This window comes from Anas platyrhynchos, chromosome 2 (genome assembly GCF_047663525.1).
Source record: "Anas platyrhynchos isolate ZD024472 breed Pekin duck chromosome 2, IASCAAS_PekinDuck_T2T, whole genome shotgun sequence".
In the NCBI taxonomy this organism is placed as follows: domain Eukaryota; kingdom Metazoa; phylum Chordata; class Aves; order Anseriformes; family Anatidae; genus Anas; species Anas platyrhynchos.
This window is the reverse complement of record NC_092588.1, coordinates 44249584-44270360: the sequence shown is the minus strand read 5'-3', so window position 1 is coordinate 44270360 and position 20777 is coordinate 44249584. Positions and strand designations below refer to the sequence as shown.

At 37.1% G+C, this 20777-nt stretch overlaps 2 long non-coding RNA genes across 2 annotated transcripts in view; one reads left to right on the top strand and one right to left on the bottom strand.

Annotated features, from left to right (window-relative positions):
* Positions 1–16383, bottom strand: part of LOC106015759 (uncharacterized) — a 29479-nt gene extending 13096 nt beyond the window's left edge. The window contains exons 1-2 of the long non-coding RNA XR_011807513.1: positions 13817–16383; positions 604–659 (exon numbers count right to left, since the gene is read on the bottom strand). This is a non-coding gene — a long non-coding RNA (uncharacterized lncRNA). The remainder of the gene's footprint in view (positions 1–603; positions 660–13816) is intronic.
* Positions 3976–20441, top strand: LOC140001869 (uncharacterized). Its single transcript, XR_011807514.1, has 4 exons — positions 3976–4843; positions 8850–11173; positions 16408–18981; positions 19200–20441. It is a non-coding gene; the product is annotated as an uncharacterized lncRNA (long non-coding RNA).
* Positions 20442–20777: the final 336 nt, after the last annotated feature.

The window sequence follows — 20777 nt, the reverse complement described above, 5'->3', positions numbered from 1 at the left end:
GTGGATGCAAGAGTAAGGATTTTATCGCCTGCAACATCAGGATAATAAACTCTATAATGTGGTTCTAGCTGTATAAAGACAGATCAAAGATTCAACCCAGGTGTGGCTCCTGAGTTTCATTGCTCAGGGCTAATTATTCACAGAAAGTCCCCACCTTAGAAAGTTGTCTAGCAGGTTTATCTTTTGGCCTGTAGACATTTTAGAGAAGACACTACCTAAGCTCAGCTATTTTGTATGACACACTACAGCACCCAAAACCATTTCACCAGTTTTATGAGATATTTGACCAACTGCAGTTATATGTGAGTGTAGTTTTATCTCCCAGAAGCAGACAGGAGTTTCCAAGACCTTAGCTTACATTGACCTCTATTTAAGCTCAATTTCAGTGAACAGGCAAAAAGCACAATATTGTAGGCACTGCTGAAACTTTTAACTTTATGAAGAGCAAACTTACTACAAACATTTTTTTGTGAACATGACCACAATATGTGAAACGTTGCAGTACTTACAACAATATAAGGTAATTCATTTATGAATGCACCAACTATCACCATAACTTAAAAACTATGTCTTTTAGAGACCTTTTTTTAAAGAGAGAATTACCTTTATTTGTTCATGAGTCACCATGAGTCACCAACCACAACCAAGACTGCTCCAGTCTGTCAAAAAAAAAAAACAACAAACACCTCTGTCATGGGCAGCAACTTAGAGCTGAAGTATCAGGGACAATCCTGTTTCTTGTTACAGTGCTCTGAATCAATTCAACATTTTCTTCTGGATTTTTTTTTTTTTTAATTGTACAGCTGAACCATTCAGGATCTTCACTCAATTGTTTGAGCAAGAACTTGGTAGAAAACATTATTTCTCAATAGTAGCAGCCCATTTATGAAAATAGTTTTCAATAATAAATTTTAATAGAATATTTTTTCTAAAAGTAGAGATTAGGGGGATACTGGTCTGCCTCTGCTCTCATTTGAAATACCGACATTTTTCTTTTCTCTGCTCTGGTGTTTGTATATCTACTTGTTAGAAATCACTTCACAGTACTGGAAAGTACCAGCATCTGTCACATGCAGTTTTCAAAAGATAAAAAAGCTAACCAGTCAATTTGAATGAATATTTGAATTTAGCAATACAATATGAAATTCTGAGTGAAAATTCTCTTGGAAGATAATACAATTTCAGTCTGACTCAGGAACGAGTAATGATTTCACACAAGAGGACATCTGAAGAACTTTTCATCCTCAAATGGTATTGCGAGCATCAACAAATCAATTAAATATGTGTTTAAGGAAGGTGTCATTGTGCCTGTTTCATGATGCAGATACTTTATTACAGGAAAGAGAAATATATATGAGCAATTATGTGAGCTCTTATTAGGATCAGGAAGGCTGGACCTTTAATGCTGTGTTTAGTCCACTAAACTACACCTGCCATAAAATATTGTGTCTGGTTATTAAGGGCTATCCCTACACATAGACAGGTTGACTGGGTCACTGGACAGGATGCTCTGGTATGGCTACAGGCCACCAAAGACTGGCTTCCTCTTTAGGCAGGGAAGTATCCTCTCTTCCTCAGTAAAAACAATATTTAGCCACTTAACTTTATTAGGTGGTTATAACACCCATGAATAGGAAAACAGAAACTGTTTCTGTGTCTTGTGGCTTCACAGGATTATTCAGCCTTTTGGGAAGATAGAATCTGTGCTGGAATACCAATGCACTTAATACTTTTGATACCAATAAGAAAGCTTTGTATGATTATATATATATATATATATTTATTTATTTCTCAAGAGGGTAAAGATAAAGTTCAAATAAAATAAGTAACATTTTTTTTAGCTAATTCTGATTCCAGGTGTGATTTTCCCCTTTGTTCAGCTTGTGCATGATCTTGGCTATTTGTACCAGATTATAAAATCACAAAGAACTCTTCCTGCCTTTTCATCAATGAATTCATTTCTTCCTCAATTTCCAAAGCTTGAGATCCATGCACTATGCAACTGGGAAAATATTATATTACTACCTTTTGGATAGCACTATCCATAATTTTTTAGAAGATCAGTGTATCTTTTTGTTATTTTTTCAGTTCAACAATATGACATAAAATAATTCAAATAATAATAACCCTGTTAATTTTCAGTTTTTATGTACATGCTTTCCTCACTATGCTACAGATGGATTTTCTGCAAGAGTACAGTTTTCTTGTAATCCTAAAGAAAACAGTAAGTTCAAAAAGATTCTTCATGATTTTGTCAAAACAGATGTTTAAAGTGACATCAGCTTGAAGAAGAAAGGAGTTCTGGAATCTGAGGGACAGATGCATGAGAGTGGCTTGAACCATCAGACTAAGGGTTCATCTGATCAGAGTCTTGGCATAGATAGAGAAATAACATTATCTGAAATAAATAAGAACTTTAAATACTTTAAATACTTGATTTTTGTATCATTTACTTGATTTTAAGTATTTGGGTTTTGCACGTGATGTAAGATTTCTGAATGATGCGATGCTTAAGATGATTTTAACGAGAGGGATTAGGAGGTCTCCTACCAACTGGACTGTTAATATAGATTTTGATGACAACCTGCAATCTCCATTAGTTAAAAAGCAAAGTGTTATGAGACTTCATATGGATGGTGGTCTGAAAATTAATCATGGACTATTAGTTATTCTATATTAATTATTAGCTCTTTTCTGCTCAGTAAAACCAAGTCACTGAAAAATATACATGTATAGAAGTAATATCTGTCACTTGATGTCCTACCTTTAGTGATACTTTTGATACTTTTTTTTCTTTTTTTTTTTTTTTTTTTCAAGTATCTAGTAGTAAAAGGCTAGATTAATCTGTATCATATGTTAAGCAAGGTGGTTAGATATAACTTTCCTGACCTTGGGCTCTAATACATGTGGACTATAATAAATTGCATGCCTGGTAACTCCATTTGGATGGGTGTGGATTAAGAAAATGCTAAATAAGTAGTGTTTATAATAGCCTCTACACTATTTAGTGTAAATAACTCTAAATAAACAGCATATAAAGCAGCAAAACAAGATGACACAATTTGCTACTATTGTTGTACACAGCACATAAATCATTCCTTCCTCTGCAAAAAGGGAAAGCAGAGAGAGGAAGAGGTTGCAGAGAACTTCTCAGGGACACAATGCCTCCTGAGGGTACCCTAAGGTGAGCTAGAGCACACTGCCATGCCTGGCTCAGAGATATGACCTGAAATGTCTGTTAAACTAGTATGGAAATAGGAACAAGGAGAAGATTTCATGTGAAAAGATTGGAACAAGCGTAGTTCACAGATGCATACATGAAATTAGAGATAGAAGATCAGAATGGGAGAAATACTGTAGACTAAAGTCTTCAACCGTAACTAGAAAATTCCAGTTTTCTTTTAAAGTTGTGTGTTTCAGAGGGGAGAGGAGGTAAAAAAGAAGGACTTCAGAAAGAGAAACTGTGGGCTATATTAACACACAGTGTTTTCAGGAATTTTGGAAATATTTAAGGAGTTAAAGCTGGTAAATGAGAACCAGAAAGTTAATGTTTTCATGAGCTTCTGCAGATGACACACCTTATTTTAACTGATTATTATTCAAACCATGAACTATGAAGATAATTGCTTTCCTGGCCAAATGACAAAGGAATTCTTATTTCCAGTATATGCACTGTTGAATGCCGAAGGCATTGTACATGCTAAGGCTAATGCTTTGCTGTATAATAGACACCTACTGATTAGTAGTTCTCAAGCTTAATTTGGTTATGGTATGATAAATTAGGGAGTGTCTTTCTAAGTAAAACTGACATAATGCCCCCCTTCATCCCCCCCCCAACTGAAACTAGAATAAATTTGTGCTTCCAATACAGCAGCTCCAGAAAAGTTAATTACATTAAAATTAAAACATTTTTTTGTATTCAAATATTTGGAATTATAAAAAAAATATATATATATATATGATTCTATTCTTCTCGTGCTTGAGTACTGTGCCTAATTGTTTTCCAAAGTCACATTAAGCAACATGACTACCAGGCTCACGTGTGGCTCCTTTGTCTATACTTTTCCTCAGGGGAAATTATATTTTTTTCTTTACATTTTACTAGTGCTTTTATTTGTCAGAAGCCAAAGAAGAATGCCTTTAATGATTGGACTTCTGAATGGGATACTCGCTTTTCTCTAGTTTGAACCCTAGCACAGGAAAGGAAATTCAATACATTTACCTGGGGGAGGTTTCCAAGAACATTGATGCTGGAGTGTCACTGTAAAGTGACTGTATTGATGGAATCTCACCAGTAGCTGAGGGTAAGTTAGCTTAATATCTCCTGCTGAAATGAGGCTGGGCTCTTTGTTTTGGGAAGCATTCATAAAAGAAAAAGGGCAAAGTGTTTTTACATCTCCTGGGTCTTGGACCTAAATGTGACTGCCTAACAATCAGCCAAGACATGAAAGAACATGCAGCTGGCAGTTTAGTTTATCAGGATATGTATGTATTTCTTATTCTTGATAAAGATTGATGAGTTTTTAATGCTTGTGTAAAGTAAACCTGTTTGATCCAAATCAAGGTTCCCCTTGTAAATATGATTTACAACAGGTTGACCATGAGCCAGCAGTGTGTCCTGGTGGCCAAGAAAGCCAACGGGATTCCAGCGTGCATAAAAAGGAGCATGGCCAGCAGGTCAAGGGAGGTGATCCTCCCCCTCTACTCTGCCCTGGTCAGGCCTCACCTGGAGTACTGTGTCCAGTTCTAGGCTCCCTGGTACAAAAAAGACAGGTATCTTCTGGAAAGAGTCCAACAGAGGGCCCCAAAGATGATACAGGACCTGGAGCATCTCCCCTATGAGGTAAGGCTGAAAGACCTGGGTCTGTTCAGTCTTGAGAAAAGAAGAATGACGGGCGATCTTATTAATGTTTATAAATACCTGAAGTGTGGGAGACAGAGGGATTTGGCCAACCTCTTTTCAATGGTTTGTGTGGACAGAACAAGGGGCAATGGCCACAAAATGGATCACAGGAAGTTCTGTGCCAACGTGAAAAAGAACTTCACAGTGAGGGTGACAGAGCACTGGAACAGGCTTCCCATGGAGGTTGTTGAGTCTCCTTCTCTGGAGATATTCAAGACCTGTCTGGATGCCTACCTGTGCAACCTGCTCTAGGGAACCTGCTTTGGCAGGGGGGTTGGACCCGATGGAGGTCCATTCCAACCCCTACAATTCTGTGATTGACACAGCCTTGGACTTTGAGGCTGTGAGAAAAAACAAGAGTTTGGGAACTGAATCCAGCTTAATCTAGTGGGACTGGGCAGTCACATATCCATACATCTACATTGGACAGGAGCCTGGACACTGTAGGTAACCACAGTAAGGCCCTGAGGACTGCTCAGATGAGCAGATGCTGAGGAGCCTCGTGGACACCAGAGGACCATGCACAGTGACATGCAAAGTTTTGTGATTACCCTCATCCATCAGTTACCCCTGGACAAGGCTAAACAATTTGATGTGTAGCAATCTGTCTAGAGTACACTGGAGTACTTTCTTAATTGGTATGTGCATGTAGTATTGTTTACTATCTGTCAGCTCTATTGCAATGGATCAGCCCAGGAAAGACAGTATGACTCCATGGCTAGATTCATGATCCCCTGCCTGGTTTCTGCATCACTTCAGAAAAGAACTATCCCAGTTTTCCCCTTCTGTCACACTCTTTTGCCTTCCTATATCTCAACCTTTCCCATCTTCTGCTGTCTACCTACCCAGAGGTTTATCAGGTGAAGTCTGCAGTCCTTCCTGTGAAAGGCATGGGTAGCAGAAAGTGCTTTTTATTTCCTTTCCTTCTGCTGGTGTGCTGGAGGTACCCTAAGTTCTGAATAAACTTTTCTAAAGCATAAGGACAAGGAGTCAAATTACTACTAAAAATATGCAAAATACATGCCAAAACAAATTATGAAACATGCAAAAAATATTTGTGCAGGCAAATAAGGGGCTTTATAGGCATCAAAGCAGTAGGAGGGAGAAACTTTACACCATCCTCTGTGACATCATTGCACTGTGGTGTGCATGTGGGAGTACTTACCAAAGATCAAAGGTCATATTTCAACAGAGGAAAATAATAATGTATTCACGCACACATTTATTATTCCCACTTAACTAGGAGATAAACATAACAGTTATTTATACATTTTATGGATTCTGTCTTTATATTTGCAAGTCACAGTGAGAACCCATAGACATTACCTGACAGACTCTGCCTCAAATTTAATATCCCAAGAGAATAGTAAGGCTCATATTATGGGAAGAAGGTGACTATTAAGTGTTCTTACCATTGGAACATTGCTGGCCTAATATTATAAGAATATAAAAATAAAATGGAGTCAGTACTTAAATAAGTGATTTTTTTTTATGGAGGTTATAAATCATATTTTTAACAGCATGTACTTCTATAGGTATTTCAGCTTGGCTTCTCTAGATGACAAGTATTGTCTTGAGGAAGATATCATAGAATCATAGAATATCCCAAGTTGGAAGGAATCCACAGTGGTCATTGAGCCCAATTCCTGGGTCCCCAGAGGACCACCCAAAAAATCAGACCCTCTGAGAGCATTGTCCATACACTTCTTGAACACTGAGAGGCCCTGTTCTGTGACGACTGCCCTGAGGAGCCTGTTCCAGTGCCCAACCACCCTCTTGGTGAAGAATCTTTTCCTGATATCCAGTTTGAACTGCCCCCACCACAGCTTCAAGCCGTTTCATCGGGTCCTATGCAAAGACATGAAAGAGTTATTTGGATTTCATTAATTGTTTTCACAGAATCACAGAATCACAGAACTGTAGGGGTTGGAAGGGATCTCGAAAGATCATCGGGTCCAACCCCCCTGCCAAAGCAGGTTCCTCAGAACAGGCTGCCCAGGTAGGCATCCAGACAGGCCTAGAATATCTCCAGAGAAGGAGATTCCACAACCTCCCTGGGCAGCCTGTTCCAGTGCTCTGTCACCCTCACCGTGAAGAAGAAATTCACGGTAAGTAAGTTATTAAAAGAGTGAATGAAAAAGAAGAGGGAAAGAGATATGTGCCAAAATGATAAATTCATTAAAAGTAGAACTTTTTTCTAGTCACAGAAATACAAAACAGTTGATGTGGGAAGGGACTTCATGTGACTGTCTAGTCCAACAAGGCTCAAGCAGGGTCACCTAGAGCAGGTTGCCCAGGATCTAGTATCATGTTAGTTGTTTTACTTTATCAAGAAAACATAACTTCATGCTGCTATTGGATCTATTATCTATTTGAGTTAACTTTCTGTAAGACTGGAAGTTATAGGTGGATTTTAGGAAAGATGTATCACCTACCCTATCAAAGTACACAGCAAATATCATCTGTCATTCATTTTGGATAAATATTTTATCTATGAAAGTACCTCTACGCGTGCCTGGAAAATTATTCAGATTTACACTCAGCAGTAAGACAAAGACTCTACCGATGACTTTCTAAAATTGCCATGTGGCTAACGGCCATAGGACATACATAATGAAGCTTGAGTAGCTGAGAGCTGGAAGAATTCAGGATATTACTGTACATCCCAGCTGTCCAACCTCCCAATTTGGGCACAGCTGGTGTGCGTGTCCACCAGCAAGGTAACCCAAAGTCCCTGCTGGCTTGCTTCCATCCCAGTCATCACACTGATTTAAGACCATTTCTTCCTCCTTCACTTTTGAGCCCAAAGCTAATAGAAATTAAAGAATTACAGTGATTTAAATATTTGTTACTGGTTGAAGAAGGAATGGAATGATTGCAACGAAGAGGAAGGACAAGAACAATGTATTATTTCAAACAAATAAGATTGTGAAGAAAACAAAACAAAACAAAACAAAACACACACACACAAAGAACCTTTGCAACTCTATTGCACCTTGAAACCAAAGCTTTCATAGTTGGAGAGTCCTGAGTTGAATTATCTGAGTTGGATAAATTTATTGTCCTTGACAAACATAAAAAGGAAAGAGAAATCAAAACAAGGTCACATTTGACATTCAGACAAACATCTCAGAAAGTGTCTACTACTTTTTTATCATTACTGCTTTATTCATGTCACAAATAATTGCACAGTACTTCCAAAAGACCAAATTCTCACTTCTAAGCATTCTCCTTGGGTTGTGAATATATGATACCTGAAATATCCATAATCTGCCATAGAAATAATTGCTGATTCTAATTGTTTAAAATGTTCTGCACCTAGGCTACAAAATAATGAATCATTCCTGACAGAAGTGAATAACTGCTTTGCTTTATGTATCAGAATGTTCCACAAAGTCGGTTTAGCACAAGGACAATGTATTGTTTAAAATTAAAACCAAAACAATCAAAGAACTCCAAACTACTTAAAAGTACATCTGTGTGATGCCATGCAGCATGTGCGTTGATGCCTGCTCTACGTGTGTTCATGGGCACATAATACCACCATGAAGAAACACTAAGGTGTTGAAACAGCATAGCTTCTTTTCAGTTACTTAATCTGAACGCAATGTGCCACTGCTGCATTTAACACTGGTAGCTCAGTACTAGTCTGTGGATTTCTGTTCTGCTGCACAGTAAAGACTCCCCTTATATTATGCATATATTACATTATTTAGGTATTTTTGCAAGTTCCCTGGTTGTGTATACAATTACATTTCAAGCAGATTTATATTGGATAATATGTAAAATAGATTTTGTGTAAAGCATCTGGAATATGTGCAAAATACAGTTAATTCTAGATCTTGGTCTAATCAAAGTTGTTTGCAAACACCAGGTTTTAGAAGTGAGATCATAACCCCAGACAATCATTTTTTTTTGGTACCCTTTCCTTTCTCCTTCATTGCAGGTAGGATGGAAAGTGGAAGGAATAGCAGAAAAGAAATTTCCTGTTACCCTCCATGGGCAGGCTCAGCCTACTCTCTTGTGCTTTGAGCTGGCACCCTGAAAGTCCAACTTTACCAGTCAGTGCCCTTGCCAGAGGTGCCTTGGAGAAGGCCCAGCGGGGACTCAAGTAAAGGTACCCTTTTTTTCTCGCCCCACAAATTGTACCAGACCCACACAGCTTTAAGTATATGTGTGAGAGAACAGAAGGAGCTCAAGGTGGAGAGTGCAGGGGTTTTCTACAAGTGCCTTGCCCCATTGCTGGACAAGGCAGACCCACAGGTGAGCTGCCACAGCAGCAATGGCTCCTTTTCTTTTTCCATTTACCAGGGTTTTTGGGTACACAGAAACTGCCACAGCAACACCATCTTGCTTTTTGGTAGAGCAGCCCTAGCATGTGAATTGCATTCATATTACAAAAGCTACATGTTTGGCCATCCCTGATACAGAAACCCAAAGGGCAGGGATGGAGTTTCCAAAATGGACAGCACTGTGGACTGTGGGTAAGAAGTAATCCAGGAAGGAGATGCTGGCTATAATCATACATCGCATCAATTCCTTGATGCTGACTTTTAAAATGTTTTCCTTGATGACTCAACTAATGCTTCACTTCCCTGTCAAACTCTCATCAGGGCTTCTCTCTCTAGCACTCTCTGAAAAGTAAGTTTTAATGAAGACTGCAATATAAAACACAGCCAAATTATTTGGCTTGAGTTAATCTTGAAACAATATTTTAATAAGGCAAATCAGCAAAGGGTTGAAGGCAGGACTAGAAACCAATTGACCTGCATCTATTTCTGGGCTCTTCCAGAAGAATCTGCAACCTTGGGCAAATCACTTCACAGCTCTGTGCTTTTATTCCCTGTAGAACTGGATACAGATATTTCTATCCTGTGAGATACTTCAAGGAAATTTCAGATGAAGGATGCTACATATGAACTGAGACACAAAAGAGCAATTAATCTCATATCTAGTTTAATGGCTGCCCATCAATAAGTATAACAGTTATTCGCATGACCATGTGAAGAAGATCCAGTAATGCTTGTCTTTAGGATTACTTTCACTCTCCTTCTCTCCTTTCATGAACAATGTATTAACCTGGCATTTTTAACAATTTTTTCTTTGTTCAAAACAGTTGCCATTTTTACTTTGTCTATTAGGTATAAAAGTGAAACAAACAAATGTGATCTGCTGATAATTAATTTGGGGTCTGGGAATACAAGTGAGAAAGCATGCAAGATTTCTTGATGTTTATCACGAGTTGGCTCTCTGCTTCCTTTCCAATAAAACTAGCTGTAGTATGTGTGCATCTCACTGTGCCTGAACACTGCTTCACTTGCTTATAATGTTCTACCCCTATCTGCCCCTCCTATATATACATTTATTATATAAATACCTATGAGTTAGTGACTTTTCTATGATCTACCCATGAGCTTAATAGTAAGCTGTTCAAGTTCAAAAGTAACTTAATGATACCAGAAACAACAACAGAATTCTCCCCAAACAAGAAAACAAACATTTAGTGAGTGCTTGACCTTGATGTGGTGGAAAGGCTTGTATGTTTCCATGGTCCTACAGCTTCTCCAGCATCTGTGATGGTCCCTGCTTGGGTGATCTGTAATCACCCAAGCTAGACAGATAGGGTCCAGAGAAAAGGACACCATTTTTGCATATAAAAACAACAGGAAACTCAGATAAGCTATGGAAAGAATGTAAAGAAAAAGGTTGTCTCATAAGTATGTATGACCTTGACCATGCAAAAGTCATGTTTTGAGCATTTTTGTGCCTTCAAATTGGAGTTAGTAGGCTGTCCTATATGCTTCCAAGTTTACTGAGAGATATCGTTGCTGGGAAAAGTTTGCAAAATTACCCTGTTAGCTGTGGAGAGACTGGAAAGCATAAAATGAGGAGAGATTTTAGAGGGTGTGATCTATTATCAGCAGTTATTGACCATAATAACACCAGAAGAAAAATTTAAAGTATGCTGTCCCCAGAGAAAGAGATGAAATAAACATTGCACCAGTGAACACAGAACAAACATCCAAAATAATCTTGCAATTAAAGTAACACCCATGAATGGAACAGAAAAGGTGTAAAAATCTGCTATGTGGAATGAAAATTGTCATGGTATAAGTCATGGCATGGGAATGAGATTAATTGCTATTGCTGTGTTTAAAGATAATTTATGAGAGACATTGTTTTCTTAAAAATACATTCACAAGCATATGTGGTGTTGCTTATCAAGAAGACTGGCCCAAGGGAAACTGAGTGTAAACTGGATTATTATCTGTAAGTCAGTAATACAATTTCTTTAAGATTTCTCCTTTTTCCCTCAACCATTCATTTAAATTTATTTTAATAATTTGTTTTAATATATATTTTTTTAATTTTCTGTTTGTATTTATATTAGTAACTTCAGTGAGTTCTCTCCTCAGATTTTTTTAAAAAACATTACTTTAATTCATCCTACTTTATAAGAGTCTACCACCTTTCCATGTAAAAAACAAATACAAGCTCGTTGCCAATCAAAAGACTGTTAATTAGACTTTTTTCTTGATATTAATATTGAAAATTTGTTTACTTTTTCTGTTTTTTGTTTTATTTTGTTTTGTTTTGTTGTTGTTTTGTTTTTTCTTTTCAGTGTTATTTTTGAAGGGTATTACCATTATGTTTTTTCCAAATTTGCACAAACAGTATTTGGGAATCAGGTTTTATTCACAACTGAAGAAATGTTAAAAACAAACAAACAAACAAACAATCACCACACGGCTATTTTTAATATATGTCCTAAATATTTATATGTGTACATACATTGTACATACATTCAGAAGTATTTTTGTCCATTGAAGAGATGACAGAAAAATACAAAAGTGTTTTCATTTAATATGTAATATATTCCGCTCAGTAATAGCGGAATATATATATATATATATATATTTTTTTTTTTTTTGGACAAAAAATGGTAGCATTATCTAAAACTAGTTTTTGAAACTGACCATACTGTTGCTTATTCTATAGTAACATTCTATCTCTTTAGAGTTATATTTATTTAGCACACAAAGAAGAAAAGCTTACCGTACCTTAAAAGGACACCATGTTATCTAACACCATATGTTTGGAACATGAAAACTTACTTGCTTTTTTCTTTCATTATATGTGGAATATTGTGAGTAAAAAATGTACCATATAATATATATTGTATCAAGTAAACCAAATGTTAGTATGTGGAATTTGATTTTTGTACTGTTAAGATCTGTAAGAAATTTATAGATATACATATGTATATATATTTCAGGCAGTGCATTCTTTTCTCTACAAACGTGAAATATTGGTTGTTTTCCAAATTACCTCCCTGCAAACCTCTTTCTGTGAAGGGCACATTTATTCTCATAATACTGGTAATACTACAATGGTAATAATCAAAAGTCCCTTGATCTCAGTATTACCCTCGATCTTCTTTCCTTGTGGCAATGAGCTTGAAATCCACAGAAATAATTTAGCTGGTCTCTTTGTCATCTCAGTTTTGTGCTCAAAACAGTTTGCTGCCCCTTAAATGCTAATGAATTTTTCTGTCTGCTCCATGTCTACCAAGCCACAGTGAACATTACCAAACTCTTGTCCTTCTGTTTGCCTAACAGTACAAAAAAGGACTGTACAGGTAAAATATCCTACCTCATAGTGAAAACACTTCCTTGCAGTATTCTTCATCCACTGAGTTAGTCCTATAGTTTCGTCTGCAGATCTTCTTCCTATTCCTTTAAAGGTCTTCTGATCATTACTGATATCCTCCATAAATGTGACATGATCTATCTGGTCCTTAATTGCTATCCAATATTTCACTACAGAGACTGATTTTTTTAGTGTTTCTGATATACCAGTGACTAACATATTTTCTTGGGGTATTTATTGTGACATTCTCTTTCTTACCATTAGAAAAGCTGGAAAGGAATCCTGGAATTCAGGTGTTAAACCTTAGTTGGTTGTGGGGAAAAGGGCTAGGCAATTGCTCTCCTTTTAAGACATCATCAACTGGAGCAACAATATGAGATGCTCCAAGCAAAAGGCAAAGATCAGCCTCTTGAGCCTAACCAACTTCTGGAAATGTTGATGCCCTTCCTCTGGCGCCCACACAAAACTGCTGCTGGCAGTAGTGCCTCCACCAGCACTGTGATTACTTGGCAGCCTACTGACCTAGACAGTTTCCTGTTTTGCCTAAGCCTAAAGCCATCCCTGGATCCCAATTCCCTGTTTGGCAAACGACAGGAGGCACATATATGACAAAAGCTTAGTGGTATTACAGGCAGTCCTCGCGTCAGACTTTTAGGTGCCGACAGGTCTTTATTGATGGTAATGTAATGATGGAGGAATGCAGCTACTGTCAGGGCAGACAACAAGTGACGGAGGCTTTGGAGATCCCATGTAGACACATAAATTATCAAATATTCCCCTACAGCCTTTTCTGGTTGTAGCTGTAAGTAATTTGCCAATCTATCTAGGATGCAACTTCCTTTATCTAAAAGCATGAGTGCCCAGTACACCGATTTCAGAGTTAGTAAAAGAAAACCAACAAAAATATGGCAAATAGTACCAATGGTGTGTAAATGTTTAAAAGTATGGACAAATAATAATCAACAGACAAAAGGAAGGGAGGACAGAAAATATTTTTTTTTTTTCCCTAAGGAATTCCAGATTTCTTGTGACCAGCAAAAAGAAATTTAACTGACACTTCTGATCAGTTCTCAAACACAGACTTCCTATATGTATATGTGTATTAAAAAACAACAACAACAACAACCCACACCTTGTCTTGTTCTCCTTCCTCTCACACTAGTAACCACCTAGTCTGAGCTTAGAAGCACCAGTGAATTTTAGTGTAATCCTTGCTCAGCTCTATCCTTCAGGGATCATAGAAAAATCATTGCAAGGACATACCTAAAAATAGGAAATCCAGCATCAGCGATCCATCACTTTCTTGCCCAGACTTCTTCCTCCCTTCCCTTCTCTGCATACACATGCTTCTGTTTCTGTTTTCCATGAGAAGCAAAACTGAGAAGATGTGATGAGACTGCTTTCTAGACAAGGTAGAGACAGGCAATGGCTGTTGATGTGCCTCGGCTCTAAGAGTCAATAACAAGTTTCAGTGTAGACAAATCCATAGTCTTTCTTGTGGCATTCATTATGCTGTGCACTGGAGGGCAAAAGGTTAACAAAGACATGTACTTCCATATGTCCCATTTATATGAATTGCTAAGGTCAGGTCTAAATTTCCTGGAGGAATCTCCTCTTTAAAGGAAGATCCCTAGGGTTTAGACAACAATATCAGAAGTCCTGGAGAGTGTGTCAGCTGATAGATGAACTGTAATCAGTGCATACTTTTCCTCTAGGGACAGGCCCACAAGCCCATAAAGACATTATGGAATAGTAAGCAAGAGATTTAGAGATTTCAAATCTCTTACAACTGGTTTGCACTGAGCTGTATGATAGATAGCAATATGGCAATAGGAGCAGATTCTTCTTGTCATCACAATACTTCCCCTTCTCTCCTTTTGTTAATGGGCCCCAAGTGCTAACTCAAACATCAGAAACAGCATAGCCTTGTCATTGTTTTATTTTCCCCAAAAGAAAACTGCTGAACTGTGGTTCATATTACAGTCTAAGTGCTCCTGCTGAGGTTTGTATTTATGCAGGAGTTTGTGAAAGAGTATGAACATAGCCTCGATATGCTCAAGGCACTGGAAATCACTCAGTAAAAATAAATAATCATGTATAGATCAATATTTTTAAAACATTCAGTCTACAGTGCTACAAATATATGTAATGAAAAGTTGTTTGCACCTCTGTCATTGAGACTCCCCAAGGGCTGAGGAAAGGCGTTAAAGACAAGTTATTAGGACAAGATCCAGCCCTGAGAAAACCTGAGTCAGCTTTGTGAGGTACTACTTGAAGTCTCTGTAAGAGATTTCTTGGCATACAAAACACAGATTTACAGGATAAGTTGGTCATCTCCATTTACTGATAAACACTTTTATAGTTTATATTGTGTTTTTTGGAATGGGGATTCAAAATTGTTTTTCTCAACTCCCAGCATTGTGGGAAAGACAACAGGTTCTTGGAGAGCCGTTCTTAACTTCTCTTGGCAGATAGTTAACCCCTAATAAACTTGGGCACTCTCATGTGAGGTGCAGAAATGAGGCAGAAGATGAATTTAAATGCATATGTGCTATAAATAGAGGAAGTACTGAAGCCTAAGTACTGCAAATGTCTGGATTAAATTCTATCTTCTCACATTTTATGAGAAAGGACTGATTTAATCATCTGCCTTGAACATGAGATTCAAATAGCAGATAGATGGCTTCTTAATCCTCTTCACAGGCAAGGATGAACCGCTACGTTTCCCTCCTAAATACTGCTGAGTAGGCAGTTTATATTGGTCCCCAGTTCAAGTGCTTGTTCTTCAGGATCCTTGCGTAAGATCTTATGCTTTATTTCTAAATTCTATAAGAAGATTAGGCATTGACTTAAAGGACTGTGTGGTCTATTGCTGGTGAAGTGGCTAAAAAATGAAGGTAACCACATTTTACACAGCTTGTATTATGTGACCTTGTTTCTTCTACTTCTGGTGGTTAGGAACTGTTCCTAACTCTGCTAAGTCAGTTGCCAAACCCACATGGACTTCAGTGGTACAGTCAAGTCCCAGGGTCATGCTGGTCTGAGCTTCCCATTGGTGGAGCATATCCTGAGGGGGAAGGTACTTGCATAGAGATTATGAATAAATAAGTAGAACAGAGGGCTCAGGGCCCATGGAGTCTCAAGGGTTTAGCCAACAAAGATAACAAAGTAAAGAAAGAGTGAAAGAAATTCAGTCATCAAATGCTCCTTTGTAATGAGAGGGCTAGTTGAACCTCATCTGACAAAAACCTTTATTACACACTGTGTACTAGCTATATCACCCAGAAGACAGGAAAAGTCTATTTAGCTTCAAATAAATTGCTATGATTGTTGACTATATTGGCTGTTACCTGAATTGATCCCTTCTCGAGTTCATTAAGTAAAAGCTGGGTAAAACAGGTGATTGTCAATCACTATAGAATAATGATTGGAGGAAAACAAAAAGTGGTACAGAAAGTTAAACATTTTAATTTTATAACTAAAGGGCATCATTAAATCATTACTTATTGACCAAAAAAAAAAAAAAAAAGAAGTTTCCCACAAGACAAATTCACAGGGTAGAACAGTTCAAAGGTGTCATCAACTCAGTTTCATTTCCAGTAGATGCAGCACTGTTGTCACCTTGACTGTGACACAGAACAGTGATCTTTAAAGCTAGGGGCTATGCTATAGACCTTTGAAGAAACTTTTATTTCCCCACTTCAGCTCATCTTCTATTGTCTTGGCACCTCTTATGATGCTGTTATGGATGATCATGCAGATCACAACTGGACTATGTGAAGCAAAAGTGCAGCATTGGACCCTTTGTGCAGTATCAGTATATCCTGTCATTATTGCTGTGTTTTATTCTACAGGTCTGATTGTAAGTATTTTCATAGCCCTCACACTGTACACTGATGGATAACTTCAAGAGATGTTGTCTTGTTGTTCATTACATAGAACTGGACTATGGCTAGCCCTTTCTTGTGCCACACTGCCGTGAACTGATTGCAAGGAACAGATGTGTGATTCCAACGTGGTACCTCCCATACATTCATTGTCACTTGTTCATTCCTTAAAAGGATGTTGCAGTTTCAAAGGATTTATCTACAACCTGACCAGACCTGTCAGATCACACGTGCTGAGTAAAGGCTCACTCATTCTTCTGGTCCCCCTCTCAGTCTGTCCCCTCATGGAGATGTCTCAAATTCTGGAGCATGTCAACATGGCTTCTCTCTTTGATGACCCCATGTGTCACATACAGCTGGCAAAGGTTATCTGCTCTTCCCCCAGGAACAACTCTCTGCGTAGGTCCTGTCTCATCACAAGCTTTTCCAGCATGACTCCTGTATCTTGCAAAATCTGCTTGCAACACATTCAACAGCTCTTAGCGCAGTGTTATTTATGTTCTTCTAAAGCCATGTAACTTGTACATGAATTGGGAAGTAAATGTAATCTTGACTCGTTTCAGTCAATTTATGTCTTTCTTGGAAGGCCAGAAATACTTGATGTAATAATGTAGCTGCTGAACTCTGTACAACAAATAACCCCATCATCAAAGCACATAGGGAAAATCAGTAGGGTTTTTCGCTGATTCAAAGCATTTTCCATTGTCTCTGCTCAAGCAGCATGACTCTGTACTGTCAAAGCAAAGTGAACTTTTATGACTTATACTTACTAATTTATTTCTAGCTTATATTTTTCAATTTTTTTCTTTTTTTTTTTTTTTTCATTGCTAATCTTTCATATACGCATATGCATGGGTGGAGTACTCATGACAACTCAAACCTGTTCTGCAGGAAAGAAACTGCAGCACAGAAGATGTGTAAATCTCCATTACACATTTAAAAATTGTAAGCAATTACATATTCTAGAATTTCAGTGTGATTTCAAGAGGTTTTTTTTAAAGATATTATACAGTTATTCAGAGAAAAACTTTCTAGTTGACACTAGATATTTTTGAAGAATTGTGCTGATTTGGTAAAATTTTCTCAGGCACAGGATACGATCTCATAATGAGATGGTTGTGTCAACAGTCCTAAAAAGCTGTAGATAATTCACCAGTCCAAAATACGGAAAACCAAGCATTAGCTGAACTCTTAATTTCTTTCTTGCTGAACACAGAAGTAGGGGGAAATGCTCTAGTTGTCATAGCAGCATGATAAAAGAAACAAATGCTCCAAATTAGAAATTCATGATAGGAAATGTGAACTTGAAGCATCCCTACACTGTGTTATTCTTATTTTCAGTCATAATGTCGAAGTGTCATCTTTTTCATTGCTTTCTTTTTCTCAGTGATGCACAGAAATAAATGAATGCTCATTAAAATGTGTTTATTTTGGAATCTCTGAATGAATTTTTAAGTTTAACATGGAACAGCAGCTTATGTACTATTGGAGGAAAGTAGTAAAAAATACATGCCACAGCTTTAATTTTGTAAAATATCCAGTAATAAATCCCAGAAATACAGTAATGCCTGAAGTAAAAATACACATGTAAAATATAAGCAACAACTAGTTTTATTCAAGAAAGAGGAGCCTAGCTGACTGAAGCATCATGCTTAGGAAAACTATGATATATTCAATTTTAAAATAATATTGTAATTCTACCAGAAATATATTAAATTAATAGTAATAATAATAATAATAATAAAAGAGTCTGTTTCTTCCATTGCTTACATACACAAAGAGCTGACTCAGGCTCGTTTTTCTCTGTCTACATTCATAAATGGCCTGCCACAAGTGTGAGATGAAATTCCACTAAATAACTTTTTGAATAACTATGTCAAATATGGAAAAGAGACAGGGTTGGTATCCTTTTTCAGCACATGTGCTTTCATTGACTTCCTTGCTTTTTCTTATACTATATACCATACTTTTCAGTGGTCCCAGCTGGGCTATCACCAGAGCATTTACACCTTTAGGATGACACATCTCACTTGCATTGCTTGTTAGCATGTTGAACTGCTCTGGTCTGTGACTCACTTGTGTATATGCCCCTTTTTAATATATTTTATAATAAACTCTTTAGTACGCTCCAGTTGAACTGTTCTAGACAGCCTATATTAGCATGAGTCATTATTATCTAAACATTCAAAGGTAGAACTGGATCTATGTTGTCTGGTTTCAGCATAGGCAAACTCAGCTTGCAAACATATGTTTCCCGGGAGCTGTATCACTTAAAAACAAACTTTGATTTGCTATGCCAAAAGCAGTATTCATTAGCCAATCTTGAACTTAAAATCCTGACTTGTAATAGGAAATCAAGAGAATTAAATGTTTTGATAAATGTAAACCCCAAGTTCGTGTGAGAAATATTTGCTCTAATTATCAGGGTCCCACTTGATCTACACAGAATGAGTGTTCAGTGCAGTCCTCATCCTCCCAGCTCAAAAAAGGATATGGAAGAGCTGTAGATGATCCAGAGAAAAGAAGTAAAGATGATCAAAGGTATGAACAACTTCCAATTACACAGTTTAGGAGACTTCAGGTTGGCAAACTAGCAATTGAGGGGATATATGATAAAGCCATAAAATATGGGGAGTGGCATGGGAAGGGTGAACAGGCATCAGTTGTTCATTGTCTCTCTCAATAGTAGAAGCAGTGACATCAGATGAATCTGCAGATTGTTGGTCCAAACAATATGATTTTTTTTTTTTTTCATGCAGGATGTCACTATAGTGACAGTGTTTTGCAGAAACTAGAAGTTTGTACAGATCGAAGGACAAACTGAAAAATTTCATGGAAGTAAAATCTATAGGGTCACAGAATACACTGAGCTCATGTACTCCCCAAGTTGCAAATAATCAGTCTGTTGCAATGTTTGGGAAAATCATTACCTACCTGCCTACTTTTATAATTTTTACTTGGTGCCCTGCTCTGTCTGTTATCTTGGTCTGTTCCAGCACAGTCCTTCCTATGCTATTTGTTTATTACCTGACCATCGTAAATATTCAAATAGTGCATCTATGCTTTTGGGGTACTTACCCAATAACTATAAACTTGTCTTTCAAGATTAATTCCTAAAGAACATTTGCAGCAAGTCTGACAGCGTATAAATAAAGTATGAATAAATACAGTGTGATCTGCATAAGAAAGAAAGAAAACATAAGAGTAGGAAAAATATTTGTAGCTTAAATATATATGTATATTTTCACCACATCTTCCATTATGATACAAAATATTTAAGAGATTTTAAGATTGCTATGAAAATATGTTACAGGATTATCTTTTGCCATCAATGACATTAAATGTTAAAATATATTTTAAAAAGTCATTAAATTGTTATAACCATGCACTTACCATGCATTTAAAACAGAAAGAAAATGCACAAGGTATGTAATAAGGAATGGGAGAGCAGACAATTATAGATTGAAGAACCTGACCTGTAATACAGATAGTATTGTTAATTTTTATATAGACCTCTTTTACAGGATTAATCTACCTGAAATCTTAGTTAAATATACTCTGCAATTGTGTGTGAATCATGAAATACACTTGTCAAGTACATGTTTCACTTGTCAATTTCTTGACAGATCCCAATGAGACACTGAATGAGGAAGTATTTATTTGGTCCTTGTGGATCTGCTTTACTTATCTGGCAGGTGAAAACAATCCTCAGTTCCAAGCAGAAAGCTGTACTGCTCAGACAGACTACAAAATTGATAGTACTTTTAAACTGATGGTTACCTTCATCTCTGTGGTCAGATTTCATATATATATAGAGATATATATATATTAGAAGATTTGGGATGGGAAAGGGGACAAAATACATGGGCATTTTCTGGGTAATATAACTGGGTTATTCTTGTGGGTTCATGCTAAGCAAGTTTGTGTGAGCAAATGTGAATCTAACCAGTAAAACAAGCAGATGTCAAAGAGAAAGTTATGACACTTTGGCATAAATGAAAGGAAAGGGCTTATGTCTTATTTTCTTTGCGGAAGAGGGAAGTGTTTACCTCAGTAATGGTGACTAAAACTCAACAGTAGCAAACATACATGGACATCTATTCAATATTAATGGAATCTATGACTTGAGATATTAGCTGAGCTTTCTAACACTTTGCTATGCTACCAATGTAATTTCCTTTCTTGGCACTTATTTTGTCATTTGGCTACATAGCATGGAGCATGTGATAGTATGAACTATCACATGAAATATCATATTCATATGAATATTAATAGTATGAACTATCAAAGAAATCTGACTTGGCTAATCAGAGACTCCTGACTGCTTCAGAGGGCAA